Here is a 25,814-nt window from a genome sequence, read left to right on the forward strand (position 1 = left end):
CGAGTGTGTGTAGAGAAGTTTGCGTTGGTTGTAAGTTTTGTTAAAATATGACCATCCGGAACACCGGAGACGACAGACGTCTGGTCAAGTTTGCGTGGGTTTAAAGGGGGGCGATGAACCGCAGAAGAAATGCATTCAGTGTGGTGGCCGTCATGTTTATGATTTTATTCTTTTATGCATTGCTGTTGCTTTAGCATCAGTTGGAATTAGAACAAACTGTTGCTGAGAATGGGATGATTTAAGATCCTATTCATACATTACACAGCCTATTCTCGCTCACACCCTGCATTTATGCAGGCAACCGAGCAGAAATCCAATTTTTCGATAGACATCGAAACCATGCGAACGATGGTGGAATATTTCCACGAAGGACACTTGTGACACACGTCCGTATGGCGCTACGCCTATGGGTTTAAGTACGTCTGACGTCTCTCACTGACATCACCCAGCTGGCGACGCATTCTCCGACACCAGCATCCAACGAGGGTTGAGTGCTCACATTACACACCATCATCCGGGAGTGTGTAGATAAGCATCACTCAGCCCAGGAGTGCGCTCAACAGGACGACCATGAGGCTACAGGGGACAGGCGCGTTGTGTCCCGCACGCATAACGTCGAGGCGATTAGAGAACGAAGCGTATGCTTGTGCCATCCAGCGCCGAAGTTTTGTGTAGGTGTCATGGGTCATGGTAGAAGGATTTCCAGTAAATCGTTAATGTAATGTCACCGAGTCGTACCAGGTCTTCGTCGGCCAGCTTTTGTCGTACCGGTGAGATAGGTTCCTGCCATGAATTAGTGTGGAAGTTTTGTGTGTAGCGAAAAATTACCAAGATGCATGTGAAGTAATTCTTGGGAGGCTGCAAGCAATGTGTCTGCCTGTGTTGGTCATGTCATTGTAGAATCATGAGAGCCGACTGCACAAAAATGTAACTAAAACAAGGATACAATACCGGGGCATACTCTGTGAACTGTATGTCTCATTAGAAAACGAAAGAGTTTTCAAGCAGCTGGGAACAGTGAGAGAGATAGAGAGAGAGAGAGAGAGAGAGAGAGAGAGAGAGAGAGAGAGAGAGAGAGAGAGTGAGAGAGTGATAGAAAGAGCTCAGAGGATAACACCTTTTATCCCTTTGGCATCTGATCTAATCTGTTGCCTAAAAAAGGACACCTCACGCTGTCGTTTCGTTTCGAGCCATACACTATTGTGTGACAGGATGGCAAAGGGAGTTTTCTCCGTCCTAATGACCAAATATTTCAGCACAGTGTTAAGCAGCCAAACACTTGACAGGATCATCCAGCGATACAAAGTGGGCAAGCGACTGGTGGAACCTGGTGGAAGCAGTAATTAAGTCTTGGAACAAAGAAATATGCTTTATATGGTAGCGTTTGTGTTATAATTGGATGACATGTCAGGGTCGGCAAGCAACACAGAGTAACGTTTATGCGAATATATACATGAACTGTTACTCCGTACGTTCCCCAATTTGGAACATACTCTTCTGATAAATGAAGGAAATTTCAATGTGTCATTTCTAAAGGCTCTTAAGGTGAGTGCTGATACACAATGCAGTGTTATAAACTTTTGCAAACAAATTTTAATCACCTACGATATGGTTGAATGCCTCATTATGGTATGGTTGAAAGCGAGACAGATAAATGACTACCAAAACATGTCTTATGGATAAATGTGCGCTTTTTCAGTGTGCTAAATCGTTACGAATACGAAACTGTTAAGAATGATAGCCTTTGAAATGGTAAGATGAGCAGCATAACTGAAACTGTTGCAACTTATCCTTGGACAATATTGTCCATTCATTGTACTCACAATTTGTTCATTTCGGACTTGGCTTGGCCAGGAGCGGTTCTTCTTGAATGCGAATTGAAATCTACAGCCTCAGTACAGGTCACGCCAAGCCACTCGAGAATGGTGATGCCACAAAACTGCTTATTAATCAAAATATGATGATTTTGGACGAGTTACGGCCCGCGACTGTCGCTAGTTCTCAGTACAGCGTTTGCAGCGGAAGAATTGTACCGGAAGAATGTACACAGAGAGCAGGATGAAACGATCCTAACCATAGGTAGCCGGTGCGCCTTCAGGATAAGATGCCTTCCAACCGACCGACGCGAGCGCTTTCTTGCTGGCACTCACCTGACGGGAAATTTTTGCAACCTGCACAATTCCAGCCACTTCAGAGACTGTAAGAAGATGATTTAATAGCCCCTGGACCACCACCGGGCACAGCGGACGAGATGGAAACGCAAAAGAGATAGGGATACGGGAAGATGCAACTGCAAAACCGCTTCATGCCGCCTGCATCTTGATGAATGGCAATCTTCATGCTTCAAGGGAAAGGTGCAGCAGCAGCAGGGTCAAGTGTGTTGCAGGAAGCGCACCTCAATACATCTGGTCCGGTGCTGCGTTTCAGCTCGTGAGCTCAAGTTGAAGAGCTGCTCTCTCGAAGGCCTGATCCTTCCCGCGTCCGAGACCGATGATTAGTGCGCAATTACTCACAAAACCTCTCATCACAGTCGGCCTGTGGACGATGATGATGGCGACGAGGGTTAACAAGCTGCATGCCCGGCTGCATGGAAAGTCAACAACCAATCCGGAATACCGGATCCACCATGGGCCGAGTTGCAGTAGAAAGCGGTCTCTATGCGTTTTGTTCGCCTGCCTTAACCTCCAGCAGAAGTGCCCGCCTGGTCCGCTCCTTCTGCTCCTCCCTGGCAGCCGCATTTATTTGCATTGATTCGATGCATTTTCAATTTGAAGCCCATTTAGCATGCAATTATATCATTATCTTTTCTTCGGCTCATCGGCTGGATGCGGTTGAGGCCTTTTCTGCCGGTTAAAGGATCGCCACGTTCGTCACGTTTATGCTTTGCTCTTTCGTCTTTGTTCTTTCCCATCCGAGGGCACCGGGGAAGGCACCGTAAGCAGAAGTTTCAGCACGTGATGCTGAGATAAAGAAATCGTATTCCACCCCGAAGGCACTGAGTGTGGCAACCAACCAAAATATCCCCCTGCCCCCCCCTCCGGATACACCAGTGCATTCTTCCATTGGGAAGGGAAGGTTCGAAGACGGCCAAAACATTCACAGGCTGGGGTCAAGGAGCAAAAGGGTGAGGAATGAAAATTGTTTGCCAGCACTCCCATGAGCGACACAACATTCGTTATGCCAAGAAAAATCACTTCTTCACGTAACCTTCCCCAGAATGCGACGGAAGCAACGGTTTTGCGGATGGCGAAGATGGTTGAAAGAAAATTGGTGGTTGTATTGGGTGGGGGCTAGCCAGCATCGCGAACTGCGGACCCTGGATGATGGATCGGGGGCACGAAAATCCGAGACGCATCATAAATTCAAATATAATCATTGACGTTGTTTGTATCTGCTCGTGGCTGGCTGTGTGTGTGTATTTCTTGTGCCCTGTCTTAACGGGCCATCTTTTGCCCTTCGCGATCGCTTTGTAAATCAACCAATGCTAATCACTTGTTTGAATAGTGCACGCTTCTGCTGCCCGCGGAACCCGTTGCGTTCCATTCGGCACGGTGGCTCCTGTGGGAAACTGGCGACGAGATCATAAACAACAACGGGGCTTGGGTTAAAAATTGCCCAAAGAATGCAACATGGCCAAGGACGAAGCTCCCGGGGGTTGTGCAACGAGAAAGCAACACTATTAACTGTTGAACTGTTCCTCCACCGGGTTGGTCCAGAGTGCATCGATTGGAGCTGCATCCGTCGGGGAAAGATGATCGACAGGGGTACATTGTTGAGACAAAAGCGCGACCGTTCGACGTATTATTTTATACGCTTGAGGCTGTGTGCTTTTGTGTTCAGCGAATAGAAGGGCAAAAACAACACAGTGGAGCGTTCCCCAACAAGGTGTTTTATCTTCTGGTCAGCTTAACACAATACTTCATTTATGGATATGGAGTTGTTCGTTCGCTGTGACCATCCTTAGTAAAGCTTTAAAGGGTGGCCCGTTTGGTTATTCGGCACAGCAATCAGCTATTGTTCTGAGTGTATCAAATTAAGCGAAAGTAGGTCTCTCTGATCGAAACAAACAAACATCGATATCGAGAACAACATCTGCTCTGCAAAAGATTTCCAAGGTCCGAGATCCATTATCATAACACTAATAGAAATTGTAATGCTAACATACATTTTTAATGTATCTGATTTTAGATAATTGAGCATGCCATGTGTTGTTTAAGTCGAAAAATAGAGTAAAATGTTGGCAAAGGTTCAACATGCTGTTTGAATAAGCTTCCAGACAGACAGAGGTACAGCCTACCAGACTCTAAACGACCCCCAAACCGTTCAATGCACAAATTATGGTTGAATACATCATCAAATCGGAAATGCAAATGTTGTTCCGCGCTTTCTGTCGTTTTGATATTCGTTAAATCGTTTTGCACTTGCCCGAATGGCAGGTACGGCGCCGCCCATTTGCAATCGTTTGCTGAGGCTGTGGACCGGGTGGTGGTTCTACCATGAGGATTAGAATCCTGTCCAGAAGCACCCATCGAAACGTATTCAAATTATATAGAAATGTAAATGTATTTGTATGCTTTTCGATTGAAATCTCTGCAAGCGAGCGAATGTGAGGAACGGTAGCTGCTGTGTGCTGTGCGGTGGAGTCGAGAGGATGCCTACAAATTGCATTCTGTTATGCTCTTTTCCAGCTTCTGCCCTTTCCCTCGTTGGGAGGTTTTGTTTATTTTAATAATTGCGGAATTAACATATAAGCAATCATGAGGTTCGAGTTGGTTGCGAAGGGAGCATTCTATTTTTCCATTGGCTGGACTTGCGACGCGAACATAAACAATGGAATGGAATGATGCAGAGGCAGTAGCCAGAACTGGGTAAAAATGAAATATAAAAGTAACATTAAAGCGAACGTAGCTCTGTGGACGTTAGATATAAATATAAATATAATATAATGTCCTCATTTTATCTCACACTCCCTGCCACGAGGCATACTTAAGGCCAAACGTGCCTTACAAAATCAATTCATTGGACCAATTTCATTAGATAGCTTGTAGTGGTACCTTTTCTCTGATGCCTCAACAGAGTTTGCCCATCGGCCGTGATCCAATTGCAACAACAACATCATCTCATAATGCGCCCGAAAGAATGTTGATTCAGCCTAAATGAATTTCAAGCACTCTCCCTGCATGTCCCGTTCCCAAAGTGTTGGTCAACAGTGTCTACACGCCACTCGGAAAGACTTTGCTCTGAAGTTTGCCTCCACAAAAAGTAGAGCCTTAATTAAAATTCTATGCTGTTGTGTGTGTGTATATAGTTAAGAGTGTGTGTATGTGTGCTCTGGGAGATCCCATCGATAGGTTGAAACAGCTTCTCATCCCCAAGCACGCTCAGAGACTGAATCGTCCCGAAAGACGTCTCGATCGGGGATTAAGAAGTGAGGGGAGGGCGATATCGTGCTGGGATGATGCAGGGTGTGCAAAAACCAAGAGAAAAAAGAGCAGTATTCACTCCCTGCAAGCTGCCCTTTAAGACGGCAAGCACGGACAGTAGGCACAGCACACGATCAGAGGACGACAGGCACGAAAAGCTGTCTCAATCGATACACTCCAACGCCGATGCAAGAACGGCCTTCGATAAGAAGACTATCCAGTGAAGGCATGCCTTGCCGTTGGAGAGGGCTTCCAAAATTCGGAGGAAGTATATTGAATAAGGAATGAGATTTGGAGCAGAACGAACGTCGTCTGTGAACCGACACGAGCTACTGGGTAGCTGCTGCTGCTACTGCTGTTGCTGATCTCGTTTGGTTTGCATCAGTCACCAGCGCCCCACCAGACACCTGGGGAGGTGGAGACGATTGCACTGAAGAAATCGCACGTCCCCATCGTCTGCAAGACCTTTGGCTGCGAAAGAAGGTGTTGGGATATGATCGGCTTAATGTGAAGGTTTGCCGGAAGGGGGGAGGGAATTAGGGTGCTTCTGTATGTGTCGTATTACGTGATATCTGGACGTTCGATCCAGACATATTCCTGCCTGCCAGATTGCCAACGCCTGTGCCGATGTGCAACGATGACGCAGCAGCACTCGATTGCCCACAGGACACACACACCGGCAGGGCTCGCCTAAATGAAAGGCGATACGTTGCTGCAGCCGGTTACCGGTTGGTTCAAGGGAAGCAGGCCTTCGTCAAAGTGGGAAGAGTGTTGTAGGTGTCGTATTTCTTTTTATCGCCTTTTCTGGTTCGATTGCGCCGGGAGAGGAGGGAGTTTGTGTGAAGAATCTTTCAATAGCAATAAGGGAGGGCTTGTTGCGAAAAAAGCAAAGCAAGACATCTATGCAACGAACCCGTCATTGCAGTGTTTGTGCTCCGAGGAACCGGGCAAAGTAGGTTAGTTTGCGGATAAAGAATTACCTTCCGCATCGATGCATCGATACACTCTGGCAGAGGAACGTACAGGAGCTTACCGGTACTTTACTCGTCTGGTTGTGCTTTTTATTGGTCGCACGAAGCTTTTAAGTTGCCTCAAGGGAAAGTGTGTTTGTTACGTACTGTACATACCCGTAAGAAGGAAGAGATTTCTTGTCCAAAGTAAATCCGGATAGAAACGTAAAGTGACAGTGTTGGCTTAGGGCAAGTAAATGACTAATTAATGTGGCTCGGGTTTCTTTTTCACCGTCTTGCCGTGTGTTCCGGTCCTTTATGTGTCCACAAAAACAACCCCAGAAGAAAGCATTCGCCGAGGACAGTGAAAGAATCCGTAAGCAAACAGAAAGTGTGGCCGAAAAGCCACGAACAAATATTGGTTAATTCGTCCCACAAGATGTTTTATTTTACTCTTGTCACCCGTCAAGAAGCTGAGTTAATATTTTATTTAGCTTTGGCTCTCGACAAGGGCGACAGCTTCTGTGGTAAACCCGAAAAAGGGTAGAATCGGTTGGAAAATCCGATTATGTGCCTAGAAGCTCTTGCCACTTGGTTGCTTCAAACATGCACTACGAAAGGCAACGGAGTAAGCTCACACCCGAAAATACTCATCCGAATCTGCCCTCCGGGTTCTCCGACTGATGCCTTTCCGTTTGGGAAGGGTTGCGGCTCGTTTCCGCTCGACTGGCCGTGGAGTGATTTATGAATTACTGCAACAATTTTCCAGAAAATCGTTTTCCACGTCTTGCATCTTCCAGGAAAGAGAAAGGACGGTGGCGCACTGGGGAACATTTTTCCACGGAATGCCGATGGTATTCGCGCGTCCGTACACGTCTTCTTGGCAACCGTTTTTGCCAAATCCCGGTGACCCGGCGTCGTTTCGCATCAGTACAATGCGTTTTTTAGCGTCCGTGCTCACTCCCTTGCACTCTGGCACAGTGTTGTCAGGTTTGATAGTGGATTTATGGGCAAACCGAGAGTTCTAGGAAGAATTCCAAGGGAAGTTTCGCATCGACGATAAACGACTCGGTGAACCGTTTCATCCTCGAGGCATTGCTCTGTATGCATGAATGCTGTAAAACGGAAGTTAAAAACAATAGTCGAAGTCGAAAGACTGCTACCAGCTCGAGTGTACATGTGACTGTGCTATGCTCCGGAAAGGACACGTCGGAGAGTAAACCTGCGAGCCAGTTGTTAGTTTTAAAATTTATATCCTTTCTAAGACGACTTCATCCAGGAGACTGTGGGAGCTTAAGATGTATTTATGAGATTGGATATTTTTGTGTCGCTTTGAAGATTATTTTTCAATGTTCCAGTCGTTGGGCATCTGAGATGCGGCGGTTGTCTCAAGGCGCTCGGGACATAATTGGAAATGGGTAATTTGTTTTGTAGAAAAAAATAAAACTTTGTCATTTCTAGGATGATGTATTCCGGCATGCTGCATAAAACAGCTAGAACATCTCCTAGCCCAAGAAAAGACAACCATTAACACCCTCGTTCCTTTTCCGTCAGGCTTTACCTTCCCTTGCCTTGACAACCTTGTGTGCTCTGTGTATGTGTAAGTTAAAACCAAGGGCACACAAATTGCCTGCTGGCGGATTCACGGAACCCATGCAGCGGGAGGACGATCGGTTCATCATCAGTGACATCTGAGAGGTTCGTCCTGGCGCGTGACATCTCCTTTTCCTACGAACCCCCACTCACCCGCCACAGTCTGGCACAACTGTCTAGCAAGCGGCAAGAAGGTAAATTGTTCGAGTCGTTCTAGCTATTTCGGAGCGCGCCTTCTCTCGACTGTTTGTTTGTTTGCCTTGGGTTTGTTTATTTTATTTATGCTTCATGAAAATCCGTTCCGGTTGTATTTGCGACCGGTCGGGGAGCGGTTCGCTGCCGGAAGTCTTATCGTTTGACGAATTTAGAAATTCCGGGCGGTTTATTTTCTTTGGCATTTGTGAGCGCTCTGTTTAAGCCACGCGACACAGCGAAAGTTGTCCGGGGACGAAACTTTGCAGGAAAAGTAAAGCTGAACTAGCTAGACAGAACTGCATTTGAGGTTCTGCTAAGATTACTCGGAAGCTAGCACGCGTCAAACGAGGGAAGGTTCTGCACGAGCAGCAGACGTTCATCGAACCGTGGAAGTTAACTTTCTCTGGTACGGTGTCGTCCATTCTCGTTTTCTTATCCATTGCAGCCACCCGGTTGCATCGAGAGCTCGTAACAAACGCGTCCTCCGGATGGCAATGAAGCACAAGAACCAGGTGTTACACCGCGAAGAAGAATAGCAATCGCATGTTGAGCCACTTCTGCACTGCCACACCATGGCCAGACGTTGGAGACTTGGAGGAAGTTTGTGTGTGTGTGTGTTTGTGTTGCATTTGCATATGGAAACATCATGCATGTAAATGAAACACAGTGACACCGGAAGCAGGCGAGCTTGTAACGACGCAATACACAGTACGACGTAGCACACACACTCCAAAAAGGGAAGTGTGCGTTGACAGCGAAATAATGAATACCAGATGATTCCATTCCACCACGAAGGCGTCTAGATTGCGAAATTTCCTGCTGCCAGGTGTTGTTTTGCTGCTGTCACAATTACGCTCCCTGGAAGTCATCTTGACAGGGACGGTGTTTGACACTTTATACCTGGTAAAAGATAAGATTGGTTTATGGCTGCAAGGCCATCGGGCGATTGCCATTGGGGTGTATGTGTGGAAAGACGAGTGAAAGGGTGGCAAGTATGGCCGAATGTCATGTTCCGTGAGTGGAGATATGTAAATTCTTGAAACGAATAGAGTTGTACGGATGGTTGTGCTTGTCCGAGACGTGAGACACGCTCCTGGAGGAGCAGGTTCCATAACAAATCCCGATTTGCTAAACTGTTGATGAAGAAGCTGTCGTAGCAAAATGGGATTTTCAGTGATTGATACAGGACGACGGTGTGGAGGGCATCCGTTTGGCATACATAATGCTGTGCGAATTATGATGGAATTATGATCCCGAGTGAATTTACATTACCATAATATGAAAACTGATTGTAATGGGAGGCTCGTGGTTGGCATCAAACCACGGAGGAAATGTAGTGTTGACAATCAACTTGAAAATCCACCCGTCACTTCAACAGAATAATCCGAATAGCATACCTGAAATAAAATTAAACGAGAAAAGTAAAGAAATGTAAGTATAAAAGTGTGATTTAAACTCATATATTAGAAGATAAGCACAAGTCTACGCCCTGTTGTCTAGTCGTGGTGCCGAGATGTCTTACAAAATGGAAGTACTCAAGAACCGATGACATTTAAAACCACATTCAACCAAAACACATTAACCCTTGATTGATGGGAATTGTTGAAAGTAAACGCTACACCATTCAAGCAAAGTGTATTTCTGATTGTCAAGTCTTTCAAGCATTAACCTCTGTTGTTCGTAAACATCAGCACACTCAGTGGAACACAATCGACCCAATCATCTGTTCATTGTTGGCCGGATTGGTTCGAATAGTTTCAGATTTCAACCCAACTCGTCATTGCTACCGATACACGATGGATTGAAAGTGAAATCATCACACACCCGAAAGAACGACCACTTCAATAATGCTCTTCCTTCCACTGTCGTGTGACTTCATGTCCTAGGCGCCTGTTGACAACGACGCAGCAGCACGATTCCGGGATAGAGTTACCGTGATGAATCCTTTTCTTTCTTGGTTTGTTTGTTCATCGCTTGTTCATCTCGATGTTCTGAAGCTGTGCTTTGATATGTTCATCCGTTTCGTACGTTGGTGCTAATGCGTTCTAGGAACTGTCAATCGTACGTGCACTCCCAACCCATCGACTAATGGATTGGTGATACAATTTGATCCAGCTTCACGATGTCGTACGGAGGGTTTGCAAATGTACAGCCTCTAGGTGAAAGAGGATTGTCTTGATCCATTTCAAGCAGCAATTGATGATTGCGGAGCACAGTAATGGTCAAGTGGATGATTCAGGAGTGGAGAAATCGACTTTTGGAACAGAGTATTTAGGTCGCTTTATTTCGGCAAAATTTTCCAAATCCCAAAGCGACTGTGCAAAACGATCAGATCTTAAGTAGATTGAAAGTCGGTAAGTCACGAAGCAAAAATCGGCGTATGTTTAAAACACTCCTGAGCCCAAAACACTCGCAAAACTCATGAAATTCCAGTAGTTTCCTTGTCGGCATCGAGTGTGGAAACTGGAGACACAAGACACAAGCTACGGGAATCCCCTTTAAAAAGCACAAACATACACTGGCCACAGAAATAGGGAGAGAGAAGGTCACAAGAAATGTCAATTGTTTGCTTGACCCACCGGTGCTTGTTGTCCGTTCCTCAGTGTGTGCCTGCGTGTGTGCCTTATCGATTACAGTACAGCCCTGTTGCTGTTGCTGGGTTCGTCGAAGGACGCTCCATGTTCGCCGGACATGCGATCGCTATAGCACTGTACTGTGGTGTGCACGATTCCTTTGTGCATCTGCCCTCGCTGGAGGCGACAGCTTCCCGCGGGGAGTAACATGCGCTGACCCAAGAAGCTGTGTCCAGAGACACCTACCCAGAGACATCGGAGAAGGTCATAGCGTTTTTTGTTTGCGTTCGTCCCGAAACAAAGCGTAACTGCATTAAAGGCCTGTTTGGATATTAATGTTCACGAACTCTTGTGTGCCCTGTGTCTCGTGTGTGCGTGTCTTGTAGCGGAATGGGGAAGGAACACTGCCAAGGGGAAAGGACATGGACATGATGCCTACTGGTGGAGTTACTGGGGCTGTGTGGTGTTGAAAAGGGAACCGAATGAACAGCAAAAAAAGAAATCGTGTCGTACATCCCTTGGAGCGTGAGCCAAGAATTTCGTAGCAAAAATAGCTATAATTTAAAGATATGTATTTTGTTAAATAAATCATCGAACTATTAAATAGGCTTTTCAGTAATGGAAGCACGAAGAAGTTTAGGTAAATATTTGTCATTTAAGCGTTCATACTCATATAAATCAAAAGCGCAAAGCACACAAACTAACCCACGGCTTCATCCACACAACACCGAAAGATAATGGTGGTAAACCGGTGTAAAAGTAAACAGCGACACCGTCATCGTCGCAGAAAACATGGCTGATTGTCTGCGACTGATAGGTGGTGCGACACCATCATCACACCATTAACCGGCAAAAAGGCGAACGAACCAGTGGGCAGCGAGACACTGCGTTTGTTCCTTCCTTCCCTTTTGCTGATTTGCATCGATTGTTTTTTCGTTAATGCAGCGGTGTGCTTTACCACCGGCCGCAGTGATGCCACAGAGACCACTGGCCGCTCGTTAAGCAACGACATCGTTGCTTTTGCCTTTTGGTCAACGCGGAACGACAACGTCCTCCTCTTTCTCCCTGTCCAACTGTAAATCGTGCGAATGCAGCATCATTTAGTCCTTAATATCTGCACGCCGTCTCTCCATACGACACGGCGGCGGTAGTGAGTGTGTTTGGATAATGTGGTAGGCGATACTGTACGGCCACAAGCAGACGATTCTCTTGTTAGCGGCACTCGAGTGTCGCACAGCGATCGAGTGGAAACGGGCCGGGGACAGAATTTTCTTAATTTTGTAAGCATCTCGCAAACGGATAATGTTCCTTTCCTCATCGGTAATCGTAATCACGATGAAAAGTTTTACGTTCATTTAAAATTCTTATTTCTTTGTGCCCTTCTTTTTAGTTAGTTGCCCGGTTGCGCAAGCCCCCAAACGAAAGATGCATCTGTCGCTGTTTTTCCTTACACTTTGTATCCTCTTTAGAGATTCGCTTTTTTTGTGCTGCTGCCAAGCCAAGAGACACCAATGTTTTTGCAGGATCGTGAGGAGGAAGAAAAAAAACTATATTTCCCACTAACCAATTGCAGTAGCACTCGTGCCGGTGCCGGCTAACCGCTGTTGATGAAGATGAGCAGCTATGGTTATAACTTTGCTATTTTATCGCAACTGACCATAACTTCTGCTGCAGCCGTGTGTTGCAGCACGAATGGTACCTGATTGGAGGCGTCCGGCCCTCCTATTTTTTCCAGCTTCTTCTACTGCTGCTGATGCTACTGTCCCTGTCAGCACGTCCTAATTATACGGAATGACACTTTTGCAGCACGTTCGCGGTGCAAGGAAGATGCAACTATAAGAAACAGTTGATGGAAGGGGTATGGAAAGGTTCTCTACCCTATTTTTCCCCACTCCGTCTCTCTTTCTGTCTCGGGAATAGTTTTAAAAAAGTGTATTTTTTAAACAAGACTGAAACAAAAAGGACACTCGCTGAGTGGTGGGTCTCCGCGCTGCCCTTGATTTACGATCCAAATGGCATTACCGGGTGGATAGTGTTCGGTGGAAAACTTAGTCCATTCTGTCACACGGGAACGGGAAGTTGTCCGGACTAATAGAACCGAGAACGGGCCTGGCCTGCTCGTGCCAGAAACGTGCCTACGAGCATTTGCAGACAATCAGCGGGTCTGTGTAACAATGAAACACTTTTTATGTGCACCGTAATGAAGGATGAAATGCAGAATTGTAGTGTGTTTTTTTTTGGGCTATTGTTTTTGCGAAAAGTCGGTCATCTCTTGTGATACTTTTGCTCACGACCGACGAGTGTGCACGTGACGGTGACAATCTGTGATTTACATTTGTATAAATGCACAAGTAAAATAGTAGAATGCACATGCTTTTTTAATAGGTGTAACTGCACAGAGAAATGTTCTTAACTCAGAACTATTTCACTTATCATATTTGGACAATAATCGCTCTATACTAACATTATAGCAATAAATTTCGTTTTCGAGGATTTTATCATTCATTTCCAAGGAAGTGATCGAGGTTAATTGGAACAATGTCTTTGTTTTATTTAATGTTTCCTTCCGCTATAATCCACAATCAGTGGACAAGTAATTGTCTCCTTTCACGACTGAAGACAATTGCGTTTACAAACTCCTTCATTGGTGCAAACCAGAGATGGCATCTTCTTCAAACTCCATTCGAGGCGTACAAATAAAGTGCCTTAACGTGAGGTGGGAAAAAGCAATTGAAGCAATCTTTATTCTCATCCATCATTTAGCCATCCACTTTTATGGCGTAGCACACACACACACACACACTAACTAGCCCTGTTGTTGATGAGCTCGAAGTTCGCTTCTTGACGCACATCTTGAGGGCGTAAAACCGACCGAAAACGAGAAGCAAAACAAACTTCCTTTCTCAATTGGCTTCATTGAAATGTATGACAAATGCAATCATCACCAAAAGTCAGCCCAAATTGTGGCCGTTTCCTCACGGTCTCCACTCCCCCCTTGGATGATAATGATTGTGAGGAGTTTATGTGTACGCGGTTATGGTGATGATGTGAAAGATTGCATTCCTTCGCTCATGGGTCCAAACAGAACAGCCAGAAGCGGGAACGATTCTATCCGCGGTTCTCAGAATGCATTTGATTCAACCCCGCAAACCGGCAGGGGTGAAAGTGTGCATAAGAAAAACGAAAATAATAGTCCCGATAGCGTCAAGTGGATGCCATTTATTTCGTCACCAAAGCGAACGCCTGGCGCTACTGTCAGGTTTCCCAAAGGCCCGCTCGGTTTGCAAGATGCCGTTGTTCCTCAAGTGCTGCCAGAAGAGGCAGACACACACACATGCAAGCAAACACAGATGGCCTCGATAGAATTTCAAGTGCTTTGGGAAAAATGGGAAATTCCTGTGCCGGCGCGCGTTTGGGGAGTGAAAACGAAAACGTTTCTTTTTTTGTCGGGAAACTTATGCTCTCAAGGCTACCAAGTAAGGTTGAAGTTTCAACTCAAATACGACCAAACCAACCAACAGAGCCAGCGATAGAGCAGGAATGCAATTATCATAAACATACATCATTGCGGAGCATCATATGCACCGGCACCTAGTAGCTCGGGAAGACGATCTTTTTTTTGCCCAAAGAGCCTAGAAAGCAACAGGAAAAACTTGTCACACTTAGGGGACCAATGTGTATGTGTGCACCCAGAGACAGTTTAATGGTGGGAATAATTTTGTAAAAATTGAAAAATAAATATGCACCAAAGTGGAAAAGTTGTGGCGTTTGCTCACACTTCACGCTGCCAGCGGAAAGCAACCATACTTCGTGTGTCAAAGTTTGTCGTCCTACTACTGTTGGAGGAAAAGAGGAACTCGGATGAAAGGTGGCTTATTTCCGGTCGTTGTTTTAATTTCCCACAAACTGATAACGACAACGTGCACGGTTAAAGTTTTAAAAGTGCCAACCTCTTGTTCATTAATTTCCCATGAACATGTCTCGCTTTTGCCTCGTTTATTCCTTTTGGGGAGATATCGAGAGCGCGTATAAAACGGGATTTTCCCTTAATCCCCAACGGTATGCTCTGGAGGCTGGAAAGCTTGTTTGGGCAAAAACAAACACCAACAGACGTACTAGGAGGGTAAGCTTCTGAGGGTAGCCACCAAAAGTCGTTTCGATTATTTCCATCGATAGTACATGCCGCTTGTAGTACTTTTCGTTGCCGGATTAGCTCCCCCCATCCGGTAAACACAACTTTGCATACTTACGGGCAACAAGGAGAATGTTTTTTTTTACCACCCAAGAAAAACTGTTTTGTCGAAGGTGCGATAACCGAAAAGTTTTCCATTGGAGCGTGCTATACTGGGTTGCTCTGCGTCGCATTACTCTGTCTCATGTAGGCGACTTTCCTTCCACACTGAAAGGTACTGGAAAATAATACTACACGGTATACTTCGGAGCAAACTCCCCAGTAGGCCTGTGTTTGAAACCGTCTTCAACGCCCAGTCCCCCATCTAAGCCTTTAGAAACAAGACATTTCCATTTCGGTGGTTGGACCGAAAAAATACCCCTTTCCCAGTATTTCCTTTTACGTTCCGGGATTCCATGACACCAACGTACTCCAAACAAGCATCAGAATGGGGTAAAGACTTGGGTACAAGATCTTCGGTTCCCTAGGTAAGTGTCTAGCTGTATATTCCTTACTTTCCAATACTTTGAAGATCATGGTAGCTTGCCAAGAGTATCTTCTATCGGCCCGAAGACTTAACGGAATGTCACCAGACGCGCTTCACGCAGCCAAAACACAGCTCCACGATCAAGCTAACTGATGGGTGATACCGAAAGACAAGCAAACCATGTGCCGTTGGGTGCCGTTTCTTTGGCCTTCCTCTGCGGGGCCGGTTCTGGCTGGGCGGAGGTAACACGCTTTCCATTTTCAATATGAAAGTGTACTTCAAAAAGCCCCGAAGCCCTACAGTTTTTAGCACCAGCACCAATTCCATACCCGGGCGACACGGAGTGTGAACTGAAGCGTTCCGTCTGGAATTCTCCGCTCTCCTGTGGGTGCCGCAGCACGGACGCACTTTGCGATAAGCGCAGGAGGCATTGGAGGGCAATGTCTTGGCACGGAACGGCTACAAATAAACAGCCCCTGAAACCCCTCACGGGGTAGCCCCGGAGGACGGTGTGTCGCCGGGTGTCGCCGGCAGTGCAGTGCATGGTAACGAAATTTTAGGTTAGCGATCTGGTAGTTGAACATTCCAAACGGCAACTTATAAACACATGAAGGAAATCCATCACCACACGCCGGGACTGGAGTAGCGTTCCTCAGTGTGGTGCTTGAGAAGGGCGAGATTATTGCCACTAATGGTTTGGGTGTTGATGGATTTATCACTTCGATGTACTCTGTTCTTGGGCTTCTTTTTTGATGCATAGCCGATGCTTGATGTCTTTAATGCCGACCGCATTGTGTGTGTATACTCTCTCTCTATGTCGGTTAACAGAACGGGTTACAACGGGATCTTTCTTGCGCATTTCCTCAATGGGAAAGGTCCGTTGACATTGGCTGAGATTGTCAGTTAAGAAGAGCGTCTGGGTATGAAGAAAGGTAGGAGTGAATGTCAAATGACACCAAAAATAAACGCTTCATCCAGGAATTGAGCCGCTGTCACTGTGTCGTCATCACCTTCAAGGATGTTTGGTGCATTTTTTTACTACTTTTGAAAATGCAATCATAAAGCAATCGCTTGATTCATCGTGTTGCTTCCCGGCAAGAATAGTGTCTTTCCGACAAGAAAATGCACAAACTAGGAATACAAAACGCTGAAAGATGCGCAACATCGACAGGACCTGCGGCAACATACGCAAATCGTTGATTTGTAGTCGCACAAGCTGGGTCGAATCGATTTAGCTCAAATCCGTGGCCCCAAAAGCGTTTCACCGCCGTACCGTTTTTCTCCGAATCTGTGGCAGTTTTTTGTTAGTCCATCCGCCTGTTTCCATCTTCCCGTGCATACAATCAAGCTGTTCGCAGGCTTGCACCGTAGTTAAACGTCCCGACAGCAGAAAAAAAGAAGTACATCAATAGGGACATTTTTCAGCGTCTGGAAAGCAAAACAACAAAAAAGGCGACTTCTCTGCCAAAGCAGCAAGGAAAAAGACAAATGGTTACGACCGACGACGACAGTCCGGCGCTCGCCCGTTAACACCGCGGCTCGTCCGTGTACGCTCGCATGGCCCTATGCCTGTATGTTGGGACGATTTCAAGGCGCCTACAGCTGACCGGCGCCTGGGGCGCGCCTTTGGCAGCCAATCCCATCATCCGGACGTACCCGGACAGTAGCCGTCCCGGGTGAAGTAAGCGACCGAGAGCAATGGGCCGGCGTGTGCACGCACAAACGCGTCCGGTGTGTCGGTAGAGAGAGAGAGCTCGCATGTATACACACAAACACACACACATACGTTAGCGACAAAAGCTTTCCCGGATGCTTGGTGCCTGGTGAAAAGGACTTGGAAAATAGTTCATCCGTTCAACGTCAGGCTGTCGACGAGATGTGAGCGTAGGGTAGGGTAGGTCGGTAGGACGCCATAATGCCAAAAAAAGAGAAGCGAATTCTCGTTATTTCGGATTTGCTACAAAAACTAACGGCTGGGGCCTATTTTTCAGCAACATTTGTTGTCGCCTTCCATTGGCTGGTCGTCATCGATGGCTGGCTGCACCCGATAACTCCCACACGAAAGGGCGGAGGCGTTTGGCAATTTGGCATTCGACACCACCGCAGCGGCGACGCGGTACCCAGCAGCAGCAGCAAGCACGCCACCCCGACACACTAATCATCTGCAATCTCGATTAACAACTCTCGAGCCAGCTCGGGGAGGGGTGGAGAAAGCGGAAAACCATACCATCGAAAAAGGGAAATGGTTTGCTGGAGGGCAGTAAGAGCTGACCAGCAACAGCAACAAAAAGGAAGCGTTGCCAAACGAAACAGGGACCACACCGAAACGCTATTACCGATGAGAATATTTTTGTGCGAAATGATGGTCCCGCAAGGAGCAGTCGGGGGAAAAAATGAAAGAAAACCCATTTGCAGATACGAAAAATTTATGCAACGCTTAGTTACACAAAAAGGTGAGCGGCACTGTTGCCCCTGATTTTCGGGGGAAGGCCGAGTGTTTTGGTAATCCATTCGCACTTTGAAAGCATTGAAAGCGTTGAAAAGGATGCACCGGTAGCCAAAAATCAACAGTCGGAAAAAAGCAACACTATTGAAGTATGTTTTATAACGCACCCTATTTTAAGGCTTTTGTGCTTGTTAGTTACGTTAAAATTGAAATAGTACGCTTCTCCGAGGAGGATCCTATATTTTGTAGTGCATGCTGGAGTGGGTTTGGGAAATTCGGATAAAATATCAAACGAAATTCAATCGAAAATATCCAAAAACGACCAAATTTGGAAACCAATTTTAATATCAGCTATGGAAGGTTGTAAGCTATCGTATTGCTTTGGTGTTGGATATTGGAGCAAAACAAACAAACTGGGAGCGTGTGCTATTTGGTGTGCTTTTGTTTGTTCTATAGGCAACAGGGGCAAACAAGAGTGACGATAAACGATGGCGTGCTTGCAGTGCTAGTTGGATGGTGGTTTTTAATTTGATCACACACATTTCTCTTCCTTCACAAACGATCCTGTGGTCCTGTGGATCGGAAAGAGCCCATATTCCCTGCTCATTTTCACTCCCCACTGCTGCTTCTACACACCGCCCTTGTCTTTATCTTTAGGGCAACCGTTTGCCGAGGCTTTTCTCGGGTGCGGTCATCGGTTCCCGTTTGCCATCGTGTGCATGTGCGCCCTCCTCATTAATTTCCCGGCTCGTTTATTCAGCCACAACTCCCTGAGAGCGGCAGGAAGATGGGCGCGGTGTGTGTGTGTTTTGTAAAACACACAAAATAATCACCAGCTAATTACACACGGTGCACCGAAAAAGGAAGGCAATAAGTAAGAACAAAAAACAAAACCATCCCATTCCGAAAACCTTTGCCGGAAGGAAGAATGCCAACGATCGAAGGAACGCGCGTGCAACGGACGAAAGAATGAACGACCCAGAAGGACGGCTCGACACGCTGCTGGTGCCGCAATCACAGGGGCGTGTAGTCGTTGGAAGCGATCTCCATCGTTTGCGAAGGAAGCTTCGAAAAGGGGAATAAAAACGCAAAAATTGGCGGTGGTGGTCAAATTTTACGAGCATACAAACGATCGGCAAACTACCGGGTTTTTGTTCCACGATGCTCCACCAAGAACCCTTTTTCTTCGACAACATGAAGGTGAGGTGCGTTGTTTTTCACTCTGGCATACTGGGTTGCCTCGATATGAAGGGCAAAACTTGAGGGCTTGGCCCCGAGACACACCTCAAGCAGTGGGGAAACATTAAGCTGACGGCACCGGCCACCCGGTGTTGAAATGTTTTGCATCTGGTTGCGAGAATTTCTCTGCAATAACATTACCAACTTTCTACCAGTTTTCGGCGTGGATGGGCAAATTGTTTGCCTTATTGTTTTCTCGGTCGACGATCGAAGCAATTAACGTCCATCTACGGTAACAGAATTAACGTTTAATGGACTGTAACACGGGCTAAATTGTGTTGTTGAACGTATCAAACAGTCAAGAGTTTACTACTGTCCAGAAGCACTACGCTCAAGTTTTTAACGCCCAAACACAATTCATTAAAGAAAAATGAATGGATAATTAAATGAGCGCAGCATGGCGATGCAAAAAATACAAACAGTGCAGTGTTCTTGTGGGTTTTTTGTTTCGCTGCCTGAAGTATGACCACGGTACGGCTTCACTCCTCGTGCTTCAGATAGTTTTCACACATTCCTTCGCCATAATTTCTGGTTACTTTCCACACCACACAGACACAGTATGGGTTGTGTTCTCCACGCACTTGAAGCTATTAGCCGGTCATTTGATCCCCCGGGTGATGCTATACTGGACGCCCATTCAGAACATTCCTGATGCCACACGTCTAATATTCGACTCGCCCGTTAGAGCAATGGCACTAAGTGTTGAGTTTTCCACTTCCGATGCTCCACCTTCCGATGTGCCGGAACGACGTACATTCTGCAAATTTCGTGCGTTCCTCACCACGAATCGTTAAGCCTCCACGTAAGCCATCGGTACCAAACCCGGTACGTGCTCAGGTGTGGTGTTGACAGATCTGAAAGGTAATCTACACCCGGGATACCGATCGTCCGACAACCGATACGCGCACTCCAATGCCTGGTGGTGTGTGTTCTAGTCCGAGTGGGTAGACTTGGTGGTGCATGTCGAGATGCATTGCAGCTCACACTATTTGCATGCCAACATATGGGATTGGTTTTGCTGGAGCATTTTTTTTTTTGTTTTGCTATTTGTTCCCCGTCCCGGGCTCCAACAGCCATCCAGATCAGAAATATCTGCTCTGGTATGAAATGGAGAAAAAGTGTGAAAAACATCATCCGACACGCCGGGACCGTACTACGATGGGTTTTAGCGGCAGCACAATACGAGCCCCGGGTTGCTAACAGATGTACAGATTTGCTGACTTCCTAGGTCAGGTCCACCTTCAACACGTTCGCCGCTTCAAGCATCCGCGGGCACATAACAACACATGCCTTTGAAAATTGAGTGAAAGGGAATGAAAATGCCGAAGAGAGAGAGAGAGAGAGAGAGAGAGAACAACAACGAAGTGGAGGAAAACTTTACCCGTAGAGTAAATATGTGATCATGCAATAAAAATTGTAGCATCGTGTTACTGCACCTATCGGCACGGGATGAGACAGAGGAGCGAGCACGACAGAGAAAAACAATGCCATGGCATGCAGGAGTTGCACGCGCAAACAACTGCATATCATGACTTGCAGTTGTTCCAACCTTTTTTGTGTATGGAAGTTATCGAAGCGGTGTGAGAGATGATGTGCATGTGTTTTTGCATCGGGTCCTCCCTGCTGGGCTCTCCCTGCCAATATCGACTTCTTTGCGACAAACAAAACCTCCTCCTGGCTCTCTCCTGTTTTGCCCCCTTTTGGTACAGTTGTGCCAGGCTCAATAATTTTCCCTTCTACTGTTTCTCCTCCACTGGCTGGTTGGTTGAAGTGGGGTTTTATTGAGCTTTTCCTGTGTCGGATGACTGCACGGATGCACGGTTGTGTTCCACGCGGAATGACGCACGGAAGTGACACAAACAAGCTAGCAGCAGTGAGGTTGTAGGGTTTAGTTCCTGGAGAAGGCGTCTTCTTGGGACAGTAGAACCGCGCACACAAAACCAGTAGCAGTAGCAGTAGTAGTTGTAGTGTGTGGTTTGAGAAGGTCCATCTTGTGGCCAACACTAGAATTCCCACAACATATTGTAGCGTCGACCGTTAAAATCCCCTAGCCCAGCTCGTTCGCCACCGCTCTCTTAGGCACAAGTGCGAAATGTTTCCCAACACGGGAACGGGCAACGGCTTGTCCGGGTCTTTTGCTGTTGAACCTGTTTTCCTCTCCTGCGTGCTGTGGTATAAAAATGGAAATTCAGTTCAACTTCGAGTGGTCGTTGTCGTGTTACTCCATCTCCTCAATGCATCCCCCCTTCCATTCCCTCCATCCCTGTGTGTGTGTGTTTACGCGCTTGATTCTTTTTCCATTAACCGGCATTCTGCGTGACCGTGCTTCAATAAAAAGGGACTTGTAGTTGATGCTGCGAATCGACAACAGTGGCGTACGCCACTACTGCCTGCACAGCGTTCATAGGCAAGAAGCTGTGCAGGCAGACAGGGAATAAAAATAGAGCAAAAAACTCAATGGGCACCATATGCAAAAGTGCAAAAACTCAACCCAGACGGTGAAGTTTGACCGACAACACCGACCACCCCGAGCTGGGGGAGGGATTGGCATTCCCGCTCTCTATCGTTAGTTTGTGCTGGCGCCGGGGTGTGTGGAGAGTTTTTTTTTTATTATTATTCACCATCACACCACAAATTGCATTATCGCAACACGCTGTTCGAATGCAGCAATCTTCGCGCATTCGCAAACTACCCGCGGTACGGCTAATTAACTCGATGCGGGATGCTTGACCACCGGTGGTAGGCGTACCAACGGGGAGGATGGCTGGTCGATATAATCCTCCGCCAGCTGGGCTGAGGTACACCGGGGCAGTTATAAATTTATCTTCCTCTAATAATAACGCACCTCGCATTGCATGCCCATGTGCTGCTGCCGTGCAGCAAACGCGGCACAGGTGGCGAAGGCAAAGCGGTGCAAATGGGAATGCTTTAGAGGACGTGATTATGTTAATGAATTGTTTGCGCCCGATGGTGGAGAAAAGCGTCGTTAAAAAGCTGTTGGGCGGATTTGAAAAGCTGCAATCGAGGTTTAGCTGTTGGTTTTGTTTTTTGTTGTGTTTGCTGTTATTTCGCTTTTCCAATAATCTGATCAGTGCAGCAGTGTGATTGAGTTAAGCATGGCCAGATTGTGCGCGCACTAACAAACACCGTATCGGTGCACTTTTGTACTTGCGTGTTGCGGGGTGTGTTGTGAGGTGACTTCATTAAACCCGAAGGGCTCATTCATTGGATGTCGACGTACGTACCTGAAACAAAGAAAGGAAGATAATTAATTTCAATTCAATGTGTTTGTGTGTTTTTGTTGCTGCATTGGTTCGAGATTCAACAAACTTTTAGCTGCATATAAAACATAAACAGCAGATTGAACACTTTCATACGGCACACACGTTGAGTGATGATTGTTTTCCTCCGGTGGTAAAATTAGTCCACTCAAAATGTTTAGCCTACTTTCCATCCCACCGCAGATGCTAATGATGCTGCTAATCGTCTTACGGTGTCAAGTGTATCGAATTTCCACCAACTGTTGACATTTCGGGCCGGTGGCCGGTGGTCGGCAGGCGCGACTGAGACTGATCACTGCCGAGTGCTGTTCCCGCTGTTCATCCCAATTAGGTGTGGGATGATTTAACGATTAGTCAGTGTTGTTGAGCGTCGAAACGAAAGTAGTGGGCAAACCGTACGAAACCCCTTTCTAACCCTGTTGATGATGCAATGCGATGAAAAAAAAATGGGCCAAAAATTTCCCCACTGGGAATTGGCCTGGCCCAGTGAAGGATAGAGCGGTTGGGGAGCAAATGTCTGCCCCCGAAGAGAGTAAAGGTATTTCTTGAGCTGAAGATTGGCAATTCTATGCGTACGAAAGCGATTGCCACAACCCATATCATGTGTATTCCCAGTGGGTATTGCCAGTAGCTCCAACACAGCACAATCATAGACAAAATATTATCTGTATTTTCTCCTAATATTAGCCATTTTTCCTTCGTTTGATCTGTGGTTCTTGAGCGTTGTTCAACGTTCCCCAGCGTTTACTTTCAAATCCAGTGTAAGCTACAGTTTCTAAAGAACAACTCGAGAGTTCGTCGTAAAATGCAATTTGGACAGCTGTCAACGTTTTGTCCTTTCCAAGGAGGCATCTAAAATTACCATTTGCCCAAACGTTTGATGCAAACGACAAGTTGTTGGGAGCGAGTTTCGCGTGTAAAGTGAATTTTAAACAAATTAGAGAAAGTAAAAGCATTGCCATGTTACGCCTCTTAGAGGATCTAAATTAGGTTAGCATCCCTATTGTCAGCTGGTAATAGCAGCTACGGATAATATCAGACCATATTGCAGCAATAACGAAGAACAAGCGCTGCTGACACATGCTAGAAGTAGTGTATCGCGTCATGCGTGTATTTTCACTACCAACTACGAGTCAGATAGTGCCGTAGCGTAAGGCGAGTAGCTTTGATGAAATTGTGCACTATTTGCATTCCCTGCAAGACATCCCTTCTAGGGCCGCGTTTCGTCAAGATGCCTCACAGCACAATTGAATGCCACACCAACTGCGCCACATCCTGCAGGCAATGGAGGGCGATGAAAGAAAAAAAAAGCCCCGAGAGAAAAATCAGACCTTTGATAGAACACACTTTTTCCTACACCTACCGGAAGCGGTTTCATCCTTCGCGTGGTAGCGCACGAATCGTTTTCAACCAGTTTGACGCTACATCCTGTGCGCAAGATGCGAAGGAGCGTCTTTCATCTAAGCTAGATATTTAGCAAACGGGGAGAAAATAGAGGAAATTGGAGGAAAATAGCGAATAATTGAATCAACAATATATTCCTGCACGCTACTTCCTCTATTTTCCACGCAGTGCTTGCAAAGAATGGTAGAGATGAGGCCTTTTCGCGAAATGGGATGGTTTGGCGGGAGTGGCAGTGTAAAGCGATTTTGATCTTCCGGTTGGTTCAATTTGGTTACCCATTCCCTTCTGTAGCATAGCGACCGTACGGTCGTCTTTTACACACCGATGGAATTTGCTTTCGCGCCCTTAGGGGGAGAATTTGTGACGTTTCGTGTCCCGGGCTAGACGCACGGTGTTCACATCCTGTCGAAAGGCACCATTGGCGCAAAACGGTAAAGCCAGCGCACCGGCAAGACTTCTGAAGGCACCAACTGCATCCACCAGGTCTTATCGTAGCCCCTGTTGGCAAAGGCAAATAGCTACTGCCGCTAGTACCGCATCAGTGGCTGGTGAAGAAATTGATGCGGGCTGATGGATGCATTGATAGTGGCTTGGTGATTGTGTGGGGGACATTCTTTGCCTGTTTGAACATATTTCTAAAAAGTGGAAAAGAGGAAGGAATTCGCTGCTCGAATGTACAATAGTAGCAACAAAATATGTGGATTGTTAGCTTTAAAAGCATTTTTCATTTTTCAAAAGGTTGAGAACAAATGTTCTAATATCTCTCGAGAGTTATATGTTTTGCGAGCAAGCATTCACGTTTCCGAATTGGAAGAGTTTCGTGACATTTATTGCTACTTAAACAATGACGTCGATCGGAAATCTATGCGTACCTTCCTATAATTAAATTCATCACTCACAGGGAAAGCAATGATATTACACCGTATTTGAATGTCGTGAAACTTTTCCTTTCCCCTAAGGACATTGGTTTCGACGCAAGAGCCTACGAAAAACCCATCCCCTCGTGGGGCACTACTGGTAGTCTAATTATAAAATTTCTTCCTCCAACCATTTGGCCGAAAACTTTGCACTGGGGCGATCGTATCGGAGGCCGTGGAAGCAAACTGTGACGTTTTACGTGTCGGTGAGCAGCCCACAGCTGCTGAGTTTTTGGAAAAAGGTTTCAGTGGAGGACTTCCGTTGAATGGTAGTGGCCGCGGAGAGAAAGGAAGCAGAATTTTAATTCGGTTACGATGATTAATGATGCAAAGTTTTTCTACTCGGTACAACTCGCTACGTAGCTGCCGAAAAATGTGTAATAGATACAACGTTCCCGAAAGATGTGGGACAATGGTTCTCAGGAAGTAAAGCCAGAAATGAAACGTTGTTATACAAACTGTACTAACAAATTCAGGCATCAATGATTTTGAGTGTAGATCAATAGCCAAATATTGGTACAATTTAGAATGATAAATGATTCCCCTATGCTGGAGTATGATCGTATAAGGTCTATTAATAAGTTGATTGACAGGTACTGATGCCTCCCATAATTCATTATGGTCAACAGGATCGTCACTAATGCTATATACTTTTATTGACATTCATTAGATCGTTAGTTGTGATCAATTTTATTGTGTGCATGCCTGCAATATGCACAATAAACTTACTGGAGCGTATAAAGACATAAAACCTCTATGCAATCAATAACAATGCAGAAATAAATGCAGCAAATTGAGAGGAAACGGGATCGTCTTCTAAACAAAAAAAGCAGAAATGCAGTCAAGCATAAAATAATCAAAAACAAAATTAGAAGAAATACTTTTGGGAACATTAAACTGTGCCCTTTTCGGGACCATAAGATCAGTGTCAATGTTTACTTAACGCTGGGGCAGCCTACATTCCACACCAGCTTATATGGAAAAAGGGAATGATCGTAGACATAGCTCTACAATAATAAACGCTACAATTCCTTCAGAGAAGGAAGAAAAAAAAACTCAGCTCATAAAACGTAACAACTATTTCTCGATCACCGAACCTGTGCAATTGTATCCAGAGGAAGAAGGGGACGTTTTT

The 25,814-nt window shown here is 46.0% G+C and overlaps 2 protein-coding genes across 2 annotated transcripts in view; both read right to left on the reverse strand.

The window, feature by feature from the left end:
• Nucleotides 1-11,762, reverse strand: part of LOC120959867 (ubiquitin-40S ribosomal protein S27a) — a 91,623-nt gene extending 79,861 nt beyond the window's left edge. The window contains exon 1 of the mRNA XM_049608613.1: nt 11,759-11,762. The gene's annotated coding sequence lies outside the window, so the exon portion shown is untranslated. The remainder of the gene's footprint in view (nt 1-11,758) is intronic.
• Nucleotides 1-25,814, reverse strand: part of LOC120957254 (tyrosine-protein kinase Dnt-like) — an 83,470-nt gene that overhangs the window by 47,227 nt on the left and 10,429 nt on the right. The gene's annotated exons all lie outside the window — the stretch shown is intronic.

This window comes from Anopheles coluzzii, chromosome 3 (assembly GCF_943734685.1).
Source record: "Anopheles coluzzii chromosome 3, AcolN3, whole genome shotgun sequence".
Lineage (NCBI taxonomy): Eukaryota > Metazoa > Arthropoda > Insecta > Diptera > Culicidae > Anopheles > Anopheles coluzzii.